This window comes from Oncorhynchus gorbuscha, linkage group LG12 (assembly GCF_021184085.1).
Source record: "Oncorhynchus gorbuscha isolate QuinsamMale2020 ecotype Even-year linkage group LG12, OgorEven_v1.0, whole genome shotgun sequence".
Taxonomy (NCBI): domain Eukaryota; kingdom Metazoa; phylum Chordata; class Actinopteri; order Salmoniformes; family Salmonidae; genus Oncorhynchus; species Oncorhynchus gorbuscha.
In genome coordinates this window covers 72,301,477-72,316,261 of record NC_060184.1, presented here as the reverse complement: position 1 = coordinate 72,316,261, position 14,785 = coordinate 72,301,477, and the positions used below count along the sequence as shown (strand labels likewise).

The 14,785-nt window shown below is 44.6% G+C and overlaps 1 long non-coding RNA gene and 1 pseudogene across 2 annotated transcripts in view; one reads left to right on the top strand and one right to left on the bottom strand.

Moving 5' to 3' along the window:
- The window catches only part of LOC123991369, a 191,672-nt pseudogene that overhangs the window by 156,536 nt on the left and 20,351 nt on the right, over positions 1–14,785 (bottom strand). The window contains exon 2 of the transcript XR_006830786.1: positions 2,063–2,371. The product of XR_006830786.1 is annotated as a sodium channel protein type 4 subunit alpha-like (transcript). The remainder of the gene's footprint in view (positions 1–2,062; positions 2,372–14,785) is intronic.
- LOC123991370 overlaps positions 1–14,785 on the top strand; it is a 47,271-nt gene that overhangs the window by 17,403 nt on the left and 15,083 nt on the right. The gene's annotated exons all lie outside the window — the stretch shown is intronic.

Below are 14,785 nucleotides of genomic sequence, written 5' to 3'. Positions count from 1 at the left end.
GTATGAGGGAAACAGACAGAGCTAGCAGTAGAATAAGGAGTATGAGGGAAACAGACAGAGCTAGTGGTAGAAGAAGACTAAATAGTGTGAGGGAAACAGACAGTGCTAGCGGTAGATGAAGACGAAAGAGTGTGAAAGAAACAGAGAAAGCTAACAGAAGAAGAAGGAGAAGGAGTGTGAGGGAAACAGACAGAGCTACCGGTAGAAGAAGGGGTGTGAGGGAAACATAGGGGCTTGTGGGAGAAGAAGACAAAAGAGTGTGAGGGAAACAGACAGAGCTAGCAGTAGAAGAAGAAGAAGGAGTGTGAGGGAAACAGACAGAGCTAGCAGCAGAATAAGAAGAAGGGGTGTGAGGGAAACAGAGAAAGCTAGTGGTAGAAGAAAAAGGAGTGTGAGGGAAATAGACAGAGCTAGCGGTTGAAGAAGAAGAAGGAGCGTGAGGGAAACAGACAGAGCTAGCAGTAGAAGAAGAAGGAGTGTGAGTGAAACAAAGGGGATAGTGGTAGAATAAGACGAAAGAGTGTGAGGGAAACAGACAGAGCTAGCAGTAGAAGAATAATTAGTGTGAGGGAAACAGACAGAACTAGAGGTAGAAGAAGACGAAAGAGTGTGAGGGAAACAGACAGTGCTAGTGGTAGAAGAAGACGAAAGAGTGTGAGGGAAACAGACAGAACTAGCGGTAGAAGAAGAAGGAGGGTGAGGGAAACAGACAGAGTTCGCGGTAGAAGAAGGAGTATGAGGGAAACAGACAGAGCTAGTGGTAGAAGAAGACGAAAGTGTGTGAGGGAAACAGACAGAACTAGCGGTAGAAGAAGAAGATGGAGTGTGAGGGAATCAGACAGAGCTACCGGTAGAAAAAGAAGGAGTGTGAGGGAAACAGACAGAACTAGCAGTAGAAGAAGAAGGGGTGTGAGGGAAACATAGGGGCTAGTGGGAGAAGAAGACAAAAGAGTGTGAGGGAAACAGACAGAGCTAGCGGTAGATTAAGAAGAAGGAGTGTGAGTGAAACAGAAAGAGCTAGCAGTAGAATAAGAAGAAGGAGTGTGAGGGAAACAGACAGTGCTAGTGGTAGAAGAAGACGAAAGAGTATGAGGGAAACAGACAGAGCTAGCAGTAGAAGAAGACTAAAGAGTGTGAGGGAAACAGACAGTGCTAGAGGTAGAAGAAGACTAAAGAGTGTGAGGGAAACAGACAGAGCTAGCAGTAGAAGAATAATTAGTGTGAGGGAAACAGACAGAACTAGCGGTAGAAGAAGACGAAAGAGTGTGAGGGAAACAGACAGTGCTAGTGGTAGAAGAAGAAGAAGGAGTGTGAGGGAAACAAAGGGGCTAGCGTTAGAAGAAGAAGAAGGAGTGTGAGGGAAACAGACAGAGTGTCTGTCTGTCTGTCTGTCTGTCTGTCTGTCTGTCTGTCTGTCTGTCTGTCTGTCTGTCTGTCTGTCTGTCTGTCTGTCTGTCTGTCTGTCTGTCTGTCTGTCTGTCTGTCTGTCTGTCTGTCTGTCTGTCTGTCTGTCTGTCTGTCTGTCTGTCTGTCTGTCTGTCTGTCTTGCTATCCATCAGTCTGTCCTTTCCTTTATATCCTGCAAAGGCACACACAAACACGCGCACACACACGCACACTTCCTGAATCAAAGGATCAGTCACAGGGCCCAAACATGGGCATGGGGAATCCTTTCAACCCCTCCTCAAAGGCTCTGGCCACAGCCAGTTTCCATTAGGACTGATACTGACACATACACACAAACACAGACACACACATACCATTTCAGAGCATTCATAAGGATGGTCATTGTGAATACATCAGAGGAGGAAATTGGTTCAGAAAAGAACACGGGAAGATTCCAGTAATTGGAGTCGCACTAAAAAGGACATCCTTCAAGGAGGTTGAAAACACAAAGGAAAGAGGTGGCAGTGGTGATGTAAGAAGTGACACACACTTGGATACAAGTTTGATATTCTCAGGCATCCAAGCACATAAGTGTAAGGACACTCAAGACACACACACACACACCCACACACCCACCCACAGCCCCCCTCGAGAACCCCTCCCACCCCCTTCTCACTCTCTGGTTCATGAAATAGAAGGGGTCGAAGTCCTCCAGTGGGACGCCCACCAGGCCGTTGGGGATGTCGCCGAAGATGCGCGGCAGCTGTTTGCCGGCCTCCAGGTCGGCCCGGGGCCTGGGCAGCTCCACATCTCCCAGGTCCTCCTGGTAGTGCTTGGTGCGCCGGGCCTCTTCCTCGGCGATCCGCTGCTCCACGGCAGCCAGGGACTCCCAGGTAAACCGGTGCAAGCTGTCAGGACCCGGTGGTAGCAGCACGGTGGCCATCTTCTCATCCTGAGTCTCCTGTCCTAGGGATGACTTCACCAGCTACCAGGAGGGGAGGCAAAGAGAGAGAGTATGGAGGGGGAGATAGACAGAGATCGGGAGTCGTAAAAGGTTCATCAACATGGCAGTCACACATGGGAGGGTTGAAAGCAGACCTGAGTTAGCATAAGGTCCTATTTGGTTGCTATAGTACTGTATAAGCAAAGCTTGGGGGGGGGGGTTGTCATTGATATAGCCTCCCATTCACCCCCATTATCTCTTCAGCACGGGCAATGCCTCTCTGTCCTCAAAAAAGATGGTGGCGCCAGCTCTGTCAGGAGGAATGGGTCAAAATTCACCCAATTTATTGTGGGAAGCTTGTGAAAGGCTACCCGAAACGTTTGACCCAAGTTAAACAATTTATAGGCAATGCTACCAAATACTGCATGTAAACTTCTGACCCACTGGGAATGTGATGAAAGAAATAAAAGCTGAAATAAATCATTCTCTCTACTATTGTTCTGACATTTCATATTCTTAAAATAAAGTGGTGATCCTAACTGACCTAAAACAGGGAATTTTTACTAGGATTAAATGTCAGGAATTGTGAAAAACTGAGTTTAAATGTATTCGGCTACAGTGTGTGTAAACTTCTGGCTTCAACTGTATCCTCCAAACACCAACATCTCTGGCATTATCACTTAAATAAATGCTCATAAAGTGTTACTCAATATTCGTCTTCAGAATCACTTTCTGGGTCAATACACCCATTAAAATAGTCCTCAAATGCATCATTTCAATGAGAGTCCACCACACAATAAGATATTAAAGATGTTAAACAACATCTCAGGCCTGACCCGCATTAAAGCTTATGGTAAAAGTATCCCGTCCTGTTTTGCAGCTTTATAAAACGGGTTCAATTAATTTGTGTTTGACTCCTTGGCCTTTGTGTGGCCCCCTGCGCCAGTATACCATGCATCTGAAACCTTGTCTTTTATTTCCACACAGTTTTAGTTGTTCACCGCAACCGGGCAGCCTGCACTGTACAGACCCTGACGCAACAGACATTGTACAGGAACAGAACGGCAGTACGCTTGGGTTGCTTTTCACCCCCTTACAGCAGAATCTTAACCAACGCAGAATCCTGCCTCTCTCATCTGTCCATGTTTTCACATCAAGCTCACATGACCCCTTATGTATAGTCTGTATAATTATCGTAGTAACCACCAGTCCAGGATACATGTGTAACATGAATATAATCAACATGTTCCGTGCTTGTATTATAGATATTTGGGGAAATATAAAGATAATTCAATGAGCGCTTGAGTTAATAACGTGTTGTTGTGTTTGCATTTGCTGTGTACATCCATGGGAAAGCATGGTGGTTAATTTAATGGACACCTCTGCTTATAACGCGCTGTTGTTATGGAGCCCAGAGATGCTGTCTGAAAAGACACCTAATGGAGCTAAGAGAATAAACATCGCAGACCTGGATATCCTGATAACACATCCCCACTGAAACAGAATGACTGTACTGCATTGTACTGTACTGCACTGAGCTACACTGTACATGCATCACAAGCAGCAAATGCAGAGCCTATTTATTTTCTCCTGTCTTTTGTCTATAGGTCTTTATGTAATAGGCCTACTATGGTATAGGCGATGTGGGATTGTGTGCATGCGGTCATCACTGACTCTAACATCACAACGTGTGGCCTAGCAGACAGGAGAACAGGGCACCAAAATGGAAGAAAACAAATAACATAATGTATTAATTACATTGACTGTCACTAGGGCCTGGTGGTCAGAGCTGTCCCCCGTTCTCAACACATCAGTGACCTGTTAACCCCCCCGCACCGCTACACGGTCAGAGAACAGTAATAGGTAAGATGGCGCCGACAGACATGGCAGCTCTGCTTCTAGCTCCTATTTTTTTCTTTCTTTTCGCTATACACGCAATAACATCTGCTAAGTATGTGTATGAGACCAATAACATCTGCTAAATATGTGTATGTGACCAATAACATCTGCTAAATATGTGTATGTGACCAATAACATCTGCTAACACCCTGTAGTCAAGTGACCTTTAGTCTAGTACCCTGTAGTCTAACACCCTGTAGTCTAACACCCTATAGTCGACCACCCTGTAGTCTAACACCCTATAGTCGACCACCCTGTAGTCTAGCACCCTGTAGTCTAGCACCCTGTAGTTTAACACCCTGTAGTCTATCACCCTCTAGTCTAGCACCCTGTAGTCTAGCACCCTGTAGTCTAACACCCTGTAGTTTAGCACAATGTGTTCTAACACCCTGTAGTCTAGCACCCTGTAGTCTAACACCCTGTAGTTTAGCACAATGTGTTCTAACACCCTGTAGTCTTCACCCTGTAGTCTACCACCCTGTTGTCTAGCAACCTAGAGTCTAACACCCTGTAGTCTAGCACCCTGTAGTTTAACACCCTGTAGTCTACACCCTGTAGTCTAGCACCCTGTAGTCTAGCACCCTGTAGTCTAACACCCTGTAGTTTAGCACAATGTGTTCTAACACCCTGTAGTCTAGCACCCTGTAGTCTAACACCCTGTAGTTTAGCACAATGTGTTCTAACACCCTGTAGTCTTCACCCTGTAGTCTACCACCCTGTTGTCTAACACCCTGTAGTCTAACACCCTGTAGTCTAGCACCCTGTAGTCTAGCACCCTGTAGTCTAACACGCTGTAGTTTAGCACAATGTGTTCTAACACCCTGTAGTCTAACACCCTGTAGTCTAACAAACTGTAGTTTAGCACACTGTAGTCTAGCACAATGTAGTCTAATTCCCTGTAGTCTAACACCTTGTAGTCTAACACACTGTAATCTAGCACCCTATAGTCTAACACCATGTAGTATAACACACTGTAGTCTAGCACCCTGTAGTTTAACACCCTGTAGTCTAACACCCTATAGTTTAACACCCTGTAGTCTAACACCATGTAGTATAACACCCTGTAGTCTAGCACCCTGTAGTCTAACACCCTGTAGTTTAGCGCAATGTGTTCTAACACCCTGTAGTCTACACCCTGTAGTCTAGCAGCCTGTAGTCTAACACCCTGTAGTTTAGCACAATGTGTTCTAACACCCTGTAGTCTTCACCCTGTAGTCTACCACCCTGTTGTCTAGCAACCTAGAGTCTAACACCCTGTAGTCTAGCACCCTGTAGTCTAGCACCCTATTGTCTAACACCCTATAGTCTAACACCCTGTAGTCTAGCACCCTGTAGTCTAGCACCCTGTAGTCTAGCACCCTGTAGTCTAACACCCTGTAGTTTAGCACCCTGTAGTCTAGCACCCTGTAGTCTAATACCCTGTAGTCTAACAAACTGTAGTTTAGCACACTGAAGTCTAGCACAATGTAGTCTAATTCCCTGTAGTCTAACACCTTGTGGTCTAACACACTGTAGTCTAGCACCCTATAGTCTAACACCATGTAGTATAACACACTGTAGCCTAACACCCTATAGTTTAACACCCTGTAGTCTAACACCTTGTGGTCTAACACCCTATAGTTTAACACCCTATAGTCTAACACCATGTAGTATAACACACTGTAGTCTAACACCCTATAGTTTAACACACTGTAGTCTAGCACCCTATAGTTTAACACCCTATAGTTTAACACCCTGTAGTCTAGCACCCTATAGTATAACACACTGCAGTCTAGCACCCTGTAGTCTAACACCTTGTAGTCTAACAAACTGTAGTTTAGCACACTGTCATTTAGCACAATGTACTCTAGCACAATGTAGTCTAGCACCCTGTAGTCTAATTCCTTGTAGTCTAACAACTTGTAGGCTAACACACTGTAGTCTAACACCCTATAGTCTAACACCATCTAGTATAACACACTGTAGTCTAACACCCTGTAGTCTAACACCTTGTAGTCTAACAAACTGTAGTTTAGCACACTGTCATTTAGCACAATGTAGTCTAGCACAATGTAGTGTAACACTTAGTAGTGCAGCAAACTAGAGTCTAACACCCTGTAGTCTAGCACCCATAGTCTAACACCCTGTAGTCTACCACCTTGTAGTCCAACACCCTGTAGTCTAACAAACTGTAGTTTAGCACACTGTCATTTAGCACACTGTAGTCTAGTGACCTATAGTCTAACACCCTGTAGTCTAACACCCTATAGTCTAACACCTTGTAGTCTACCACCCTGTTGTCGACCACTATGTAGTCTAACACCCTATAGTCTAACACCCTGTAGTCTACCAATATGTGTTCTAACACCTTGTAGTCTACCACCCTGTTGTCTACCACTATGTAGTCTAACACCCTGTAGTCTAACTCTCTGTAGTCTACCACAATGTAGTCTAGCACTCTGTAGTGTAACACGCTGTAGTCTAGCACCATGTAGTCTAACACCATGTAGTCTAACGCTATGTAGTCTAGCACCCTGTAGTTTAGCACCCTGTAGTCTAGCACCCTATAGTCTAGTGACCTGTAGTTTAATGAACTGTACTCTAACACCCTGTAGTCTAGCACCCTGTAGTCTAGCACCATGTAGTCTAACACCCTGTAGTCTAGCACCCTGTAGTTTAGCACCCTGTAGTCTAGCACCCTGTAGTCTAGTGACCTGTAGTTTAATGAACTGTACTCTAACACCCTGTAGTCTAGCACCCTGTAGTCTAGCACCCTGTAGTCTAGTGACCTGTAGTCCAGCACCCTGTAGTCCAGCACCCTGTAGTCTAGCACCCTGTAGTCTAACACCCTGTACTCTAACACCCTGTAGTCTAACACCCTGTAGTCCAGCACCCTGTCGTATAACACCCTGTAGTCCAGCACCCTGTCGTCTAACACCCTGTAGTCTAGCACCCTGTAGTCTAACACCCTGTAGTCCAGCACCCTGTCGTCTAACACCCTGTAGTCTAGCACCCTGTAGTCTAGTGACCTGTAGTCTAACACCCTGTAGTCCAGCACCCTGTAGTCTAGTACCCTGTAGTCTAACACCCTGTACTCTAACACCCTGTAGTCTAACACCCTGTAGTCCAGCACCCTGTAGTCTAGCACCCTGTAGTCTAGTGACCTGTAGTCTAACACCCTGTAGTCCAGCACCCTGTCGTCTAACACCCTGTAGTCCAGCACCCTGTCGTCTAACACCCTGTAGTCTAGCACCCTGTAGTCTAACACCCTGTAGTCCAGCACCCTGTCGTCTAACACCCTGTAGTCCAGCACCCTGTAGTCCAGCACCCTGTAGTCTAGCACCCTGTAGTCTAGTGACCTGTAGTTTAACGAACTGTACTCTAACACCCTGTAGTCTAGTGACCTGTAGTTTAACGAACTGTACTCTAACACCCTGTAGTCTAACACCCTGTAGTCTAGTGACCTGTAGTTTAACGAACTGTACTCTAACACCCTGTAGTCTAGTGACCTGTAGTTTAACGAACTGTACTCTAACACCCTGTAGTCTAACACACTGTAGTCTAGTGACCTGTAGTTTAACGAACTGTACTCTAACACCCTGTAGTCTAGCACCCTGTAGTCTAGCACCCTGTCGTCAGTATAGCTGGAGCACATTGAATGTAAAGGCCAGCTCGGCCAGCTTGACTGAGAATCCATTTAGGCAAATACAATTCCTTCCCAAAATAGGGTTGATCCACTGGAGTGCACTATATAAGTCACCAGGGGCATTGAACAAGTTAAATGGGCCTTGGATTCATTTCAAAGGCTCGCTGCCTGCCACGCTCAGGTCCTTCAGCTGCAGCACATGAGCGCAGGCGTCTAAAGTGAAGTCCGAACAAAAGGGATATGGGGGAAATACAGGGTTTACCTGAGGATAGGAGCGTGAAACGTCTGGGACCAGATGTCGATGATTTAGAACAGCTTGCTCACCACACACAAACACACACACGCGCACACGCACACGCACACACACACACACAAAAACAACTGGGCAAGAGCAGAGAATATCACTAGGATGCTTCTTTGCATTGTAAAACACATTGCAAAATAGGACTTTGCCACTTTCAGCACTATGATTTCGTTATGGGGCAGATAAAGAGACATGGGGCATTATGATTTATATATGATGGGCAGATAAAGAGACAGGAGGGAAATAAAGAGGGAAAGCAGAGAGCCTATCAAGAAATAATTTCAAGTAGAGATCCCCAGTGCCTATTTCTTTCCTCTGAAATTACAACCCTCTGATTTTTTATATCTCTATACTTCTGATCAATAATCAAAACGACGTCACTGTCACTGATGTTTTCTTTTTCTGGTAGGATTGACAAAAGTGAGCTAAAGACCTAAGTCCTGGTCAGGTTCCCTGGCATTGAAACTAATGGGATGAAAACAGTAGGTTATTCAGTAATGCACAACATGCAGATAGAAATATATTGTAAAGAACAAATGGAATTGTCTGCTGAGTAGAATTGGGAATCATGTCAGCGATATTTCTGTCTGAAATGTTATGAACATTTCACCTCATTGAACACACCACAGCTATTGTGCCATAACCCAGGAAAACCCCAACAAATCATAACTTAACCTAATCTTTATTTTACCTATCTCATTGAGGTTAAAATATTGCTTTTTCAAGGGAGACCTGGCACCTTACTTCAGCGCTGGGGTCAAGCCCACCACTCTCTGCCCCCCATTCCACCCTAAACCCGTCTATCCTGGGACTGGGGATTGACCTGGTATTGCTTTGGGAAATCAGAAATAAAGAGCAACACATGGAGGAGCAGTGTACCAGCGGTGCCAGAGGCTAAGGGCTCAGTCAGAGCTTCTGTCCAGCCTATTCAACCGAAGCAGGGAGAATAATCTCTCACTTTACAGGCTGTCAACATGATTTGTTTATGTTTCCTATTAAAAAAATCCCAACATGTACTAGGATGTAAGAAAAGCCATAACCTTGAAGGGACCGACTGGATGCTGTGGGATGACTCGTCTTCATACCCACACGTCCGTGTCTCACCATCGTATGGTAGCCTGGGGGGGGGTGGCATTTTAACGTCATAGATTTAGCCGGTGGTAACTTGTGAAATAGACACTGGCTGGAATGCGGTTTTAACCAATCAGCATTCAGGATTAGACCCACCCGTTGTATAAATACATATAAACAGTTCATCGGGAGATGTGAGGAAAGAATGTTGGTAGATAAGAAACATTATTTGTTTTTCTGAAGTGTTACTATGCAATTGACGATTCATTCTAGGATTTAAACAGAGTCACATAAATGGACAGAGACTTCGGGTGCATGTACGTGTCAAGCATGACATTCTCACACTCACGTACCACGGTCAACCGAGGCTGACAGCGGAGTTATTCTTCATCGTGATTGTGTGTCGTGCACCTCTAACCTTGATGCTCAGTTCGCAAAGGAACCAGTCACTGTAAGAAGCACTGAGCCTTTCGTGGCTGTAAGTCATCCTACAAAATACAGGCTTTGTTCAATTGATTCCATAGTCACCGTGATAAGGGGGAAAGGGGATCATACTTAATCAATTGTGCCGGCGTAATAGCTGACGGCTTCTTTATCATCAGTTGGTCATTATTGAGACTTTAAAGGTCAATGCTACCGCAATGCTACCGTACCTGTAGACTTCCAGTCATTGTGCTAATGCTAGATAGTATTGGCTCGTTCCTTCATACTGCACGCAGTCACATATCCCTTTAACTCCCCATCAAAAGCTTCCAAGTTCCTCACTGTCCATATCACTGAGGAATTATCTCAGTCCACACACATCAACACAGTCGTGAAGAAGGCACGACAATGCCTCTTCCCCCTCAGGAGACTGAAAGGATTCAGCATGGGCCCCCAGATCCTCAAATTGTTATACAGCTGCACCATTGAGAGCATCTTGACGGGCTGCATGACCACTTTATATGGCAACTGCGTGACATCTGACCGCAAGGAACTACAGAGGGTAGTGCGTATGGTCCGGTACATCACTGGGGCTGAGCTCCCGGCCATCCAGGACCTCTATACCAGGCGGTGTCAGAGGAAGGGCTTGAAAATGGTCATCCATAAGAATGCTAAATAGTTAGTTAAATATACTGAACAAAAAAATTAATCCAACATGCAACAATTTAAATGGTTTTACTGAGTTACAGTTCATATAAAGAAATCAGTCAATTGAAATAAATTCATTAGGTCCTAATCTATGGATTTCAAGAGGGGGCAGGGGCGCAGACATGGGTGGGACTAGAAGGGCATAGAATGAGTTTTTCCCCACAAAAGAGCTTTATTGCCAACATAAATATTCCTAATTTTCATCAGTTGTCCGGGTGGCTGATTACAGACGATCCCACACGTGAAGAAGCCGGATGTGGAGCTTCTGGGCTGGCGTGGTTACACGTGGTCTGTGGTTGTGAGGTCGGTTGGACATACTGCCAACTTCTCTGGAGGCAGCTTATGGTAGAGAAATTAACACTAAATTCTCTGAGAACATTTCTGGTGGACATTCCTGCAGTCAGCATGCCAATTGCACAACCCCTCAAAACATCTGTGGCATTGTGTTTTATGACAGAACTGCACATTTTAGAGTGGCTTTTTATTGTCCCCAGTACAAGGTGCACCTGTGTAATGATCTTGGCTCACTAACAGGAACGTAAACCAATATGTGGACAGAATTTCAGACAAATAATATTTTTGTGAGTATGGAACATTTTTGGGATATTTAATTTCAGCTCATGAAACATGGGACAAACACTTCATGTTCGTTCATATTTTTGAGGTTGAGGTCAGGGCTTTGTGATGGCCACTCAAATACCTTGACTTTGATGTCCTTAAGCCATTTTGCCACAACTTTGGAAGTATGCTTGAGGTCATTGTCCATTTGGAAGACCCATTTGAGACCAAACTTTAACATCCTGACTGATGTCTTGAGATGTTGCTTCAATATATCCACATAATTTGCCTGCCTCATGATGCCATCTATTTTGTGAAGTGCACCAGTTCCTCCTGCAGAAAAGCACCCCCACAACATGATGCTGCCACCCCCGTGCTTCACGGTTGGGATGGTATTCTTCGCCTTGCAAGCCTCCCCCTTTTTCCTCCAAACATAACAATGGTCATTATGGCCAAACAGTTCTATTTTTGTTTCATCAGACCAGAGGACATTTCTCCAGAGAGGACGATATTTGTCCCCGTGTGCAGTTGCAAACTGTAGTCTGGCTATTTTTTATGGCGGTTTTGGAGCAGTGGCTTCTTCCTTACTGAGTGGCCTTTCAGGTTATGTCGACATAGGACTCGTTTTACTGTGGATATAGATACTTTTGTACCTGTTTCCTCCAGCATCTTCACAAGGTCCTTTGCTGTTGTTCTAGGATTGATTTGCACTTCTCACACCAAAGTACGTTCCTCTCTAAGAGACAAAACTAGTCCTTCCTGAGTGGTATGACGGCTGCGTGGTCCCATGGTGTTTATACTTGTGTACTATTGTTTGTACAGATAAACGTGGTACCTTCAGGCATTTGGAAATTGCTCCCAAGGATGAACCAGACTTGTGGAGGTCAACAATTTGTTTTCTGAGGTTTTGTCTGATTTCGTTTGCTTTTCCCATGATGAGAGAGAGGCACTGGGTTTGAAGGTAGGCCTTGAAATGCATCCAGAGGTACACCTCCCACTGACTCAAATGATGTCAATAAACCATGACATCATTTTCTGGAATTTTCCAAGCTGTTTAAAGGCACAGTCAACTTAGTGTATGTGAACTTCTGACCCACTGGAATTGTGATCCAGTGAATTATAAGTGAAATAATCTGTCTGTAAACAATTGTTGGAAAAGCTACTTGTGTCATGCACAAAGTAGATGTCCTAACCAACTTGCCAAAACTAGAGTTTGTTAACAAGAAATGTGTGGAGTGTTTTAAAAACAAGTTTTAATGACTCCAATCTAAGTGATCTAAACTTCCGAACTATACATATCTACCTCAATTGCCTCATACCTCTGCAATTGTTCCATGTGTATATTGCCAAGTTATCTTTACTCATTGTGTATTTATTCCTTGTGTTATTATTTTTCTATTATTAATGGGGTTCTCTCTCTCTGCGTTGTTGGGAAGGACCCGTAAGCATTTCACTGTTAGTCTACACCTGTTGTTTATGAAGCATTGTGACAGATCAAATTTGATTTGATTTTATAGGGTTACAGCATGTCTTTAATCTAGCTCCCTTCACTTAAAATGTGCACACACACCCACACACACACACACACACACGCGTTCACACACACCCTGAGCCTCGCTGAAATGGTTACATGCTTAATAACAAGGGGCTGAGGACAAAAAACTATCATCGATGACTGGTGACCCCCCTATTTCCACCTCGTGGCAGATTATTCATCTGGACAAGACAACTGTACCCGAACTGAACCCTCTGTGTAATCAACTCCCTCGCTCCGACCACAGGGTAAGAGGAGACAAGAGGGAAAGAGGGAAAAAGATGAGAAATGAGAGTAAATTAAGAAATAAAGAGGCTTGAAAGGAGGGGGGGTACGGGGTCACGTAGGGGTCATTGATTTGAGAAGTCATTGTCTCTCAGAATTGGCCTCAGACGCAGCTTGTGTGTGCGTTTATAATCAGTGGCACTGTTTGATTATTCAAATGTGTCCTTGGTGTTCTTGCCAACATGTTGCTTCATTGTTGATTGTTGATTTTTTTTTTTACTAAATGAGCTCGCACTCTAATACTTAAAGGGATAGTTCAAAATGTCAAAATGTTCCGTTTACAGTCCATAGAAACATGTCAAACGATGTATAGAATCAATCTTTAGGATGTTTTTAACATAAAACTTCAATAATATTCCAACCGGAGAATTCCTTTGTCTTCAGAAAAGCAAAGGAACAGGAGCTACCTCTCATGTGAATGCGCGTGACTGAGCTCGTGACTGCTGGCAGACCTCTGACTCATTTCCCTCTCATTCAGCACCCCTTTTACAGTAGAAGCCTCAAACAAGTTTCTAAAGACGGTTGACATCTAGTGGAAGCCTTAGGAAGTGCAAGATGACCATTATCCCACTGTATCTTCAATAGGGGCTGAGTTGAAAATCGACCAACCTCAGATTTCCCACTTCCTGGTTGGATTTTGTCTCAGGTTTTTGCCTGTCATAGGAGTTTGGTTATACTCACAGACATCATTCAAACAGTTTTAGAAACTGTGTTTTCTATCCAAATATACTAATAATATGCATATATTAGCAACTGGGACTAAGGAGCAGGCAGTTTACTCTGGGCACCTCTGGGCACCTTATTCATCCAAGCTACTCAATACTGCCCCCAGCCGTAAGAAGTTCATTTTATCTCTATTTCTTAATTTTGTGACTCCTCTCTTTGGCTGGAAAAATGGCTGTGTGTGTTTTCGTGACTTGGCTCTGACCTAACATAATCATATGTTGTGCTTTCGCTTTAAATCCTTTTTGAAATCGGACACGATGTGTAGAATAACAAGAAGTTTATCTTTAATTTGCTGTATTGCAGTTGTTAACGTGTGAAATTTCGCGTGCTGCCTTTTCAGTGGGGTGCCGCTAGTGGAACCCCAAGCCATAAGAAGTTTTTAAGGCTGGAGGAGAAAGTGGAATAGAGTTTGGAGGGAGAAGCTTGAAATTTAGAGTGATAGAAAGCGGCTGTAGCAGCAGATACAGAGGAAGAGAAGGCAGAGAGGAGGGAGTGGAAGGATGATAGGTCCTCTGGAAGTTTAGTTTTCCTCCGTTTCCGTTCAGCTGCCCACAGCCCCATTCTGTTAGCACACAGTCAGACACGGAGTGGGAGAGGAAGGTTGAGCCAGCTAGAAGGAAAGGGGACAGTGAGAGTCAATTGATGCAGAAAGGGAGGAGAGTAGGGTCGAAAAGGAGTCAAAAGCCAAAAAAGGAGAAAAAAAGAATTTAGCAGAAAGTAAAGGGGATAGGATAGAAGAGGAGAGAGTCGTGGGAGAGGGAGAGTGAATATTGCTGTGACGCATGACCATCTGGGTAGGAGCTGAGTGGGTAGGGTTGGAGGAGAGATGGAGAGAAAAGTAAACCACGTACTGATTAGAGACATGGAGATGGGTTGCAGTGAGATTAGTAAGTGAACAGCCTCTAGTGAAGATGAAGTCAAGCGTATTGCCTGCCTTGTGAGGTGACAGAAAGGGTGAGGTCAAAAGAGGGAAAGGAGTAGAAAAAGGTGGAAAGAAATTAATTGAAGTCAGGTGTCGGGAGGTCAAAGTCGCCCTGTACGATGAGTGGTCAGCCAGTGTCGGGAAATGAGCTTATCGAGATGTCAAGCTCATTGGGGAATTGTTCAAGGGCACCTAGTGGACGATAAATGACAACAATGTTAAGCTTGAGTGGACATGTGACAGTGGCTGCATGGAAAATCTCCAGAAATGAGTAGACCTGTGCCACCACTGCAACGACCAGATGCTCTCGGACCATGAGATAACACACAGTCAAATGATGAGAGAGCAGCTGGAGTAGCAGTGTTCTCTGGGGAAATCCATGTCTCTGTCAGGGACAAAAA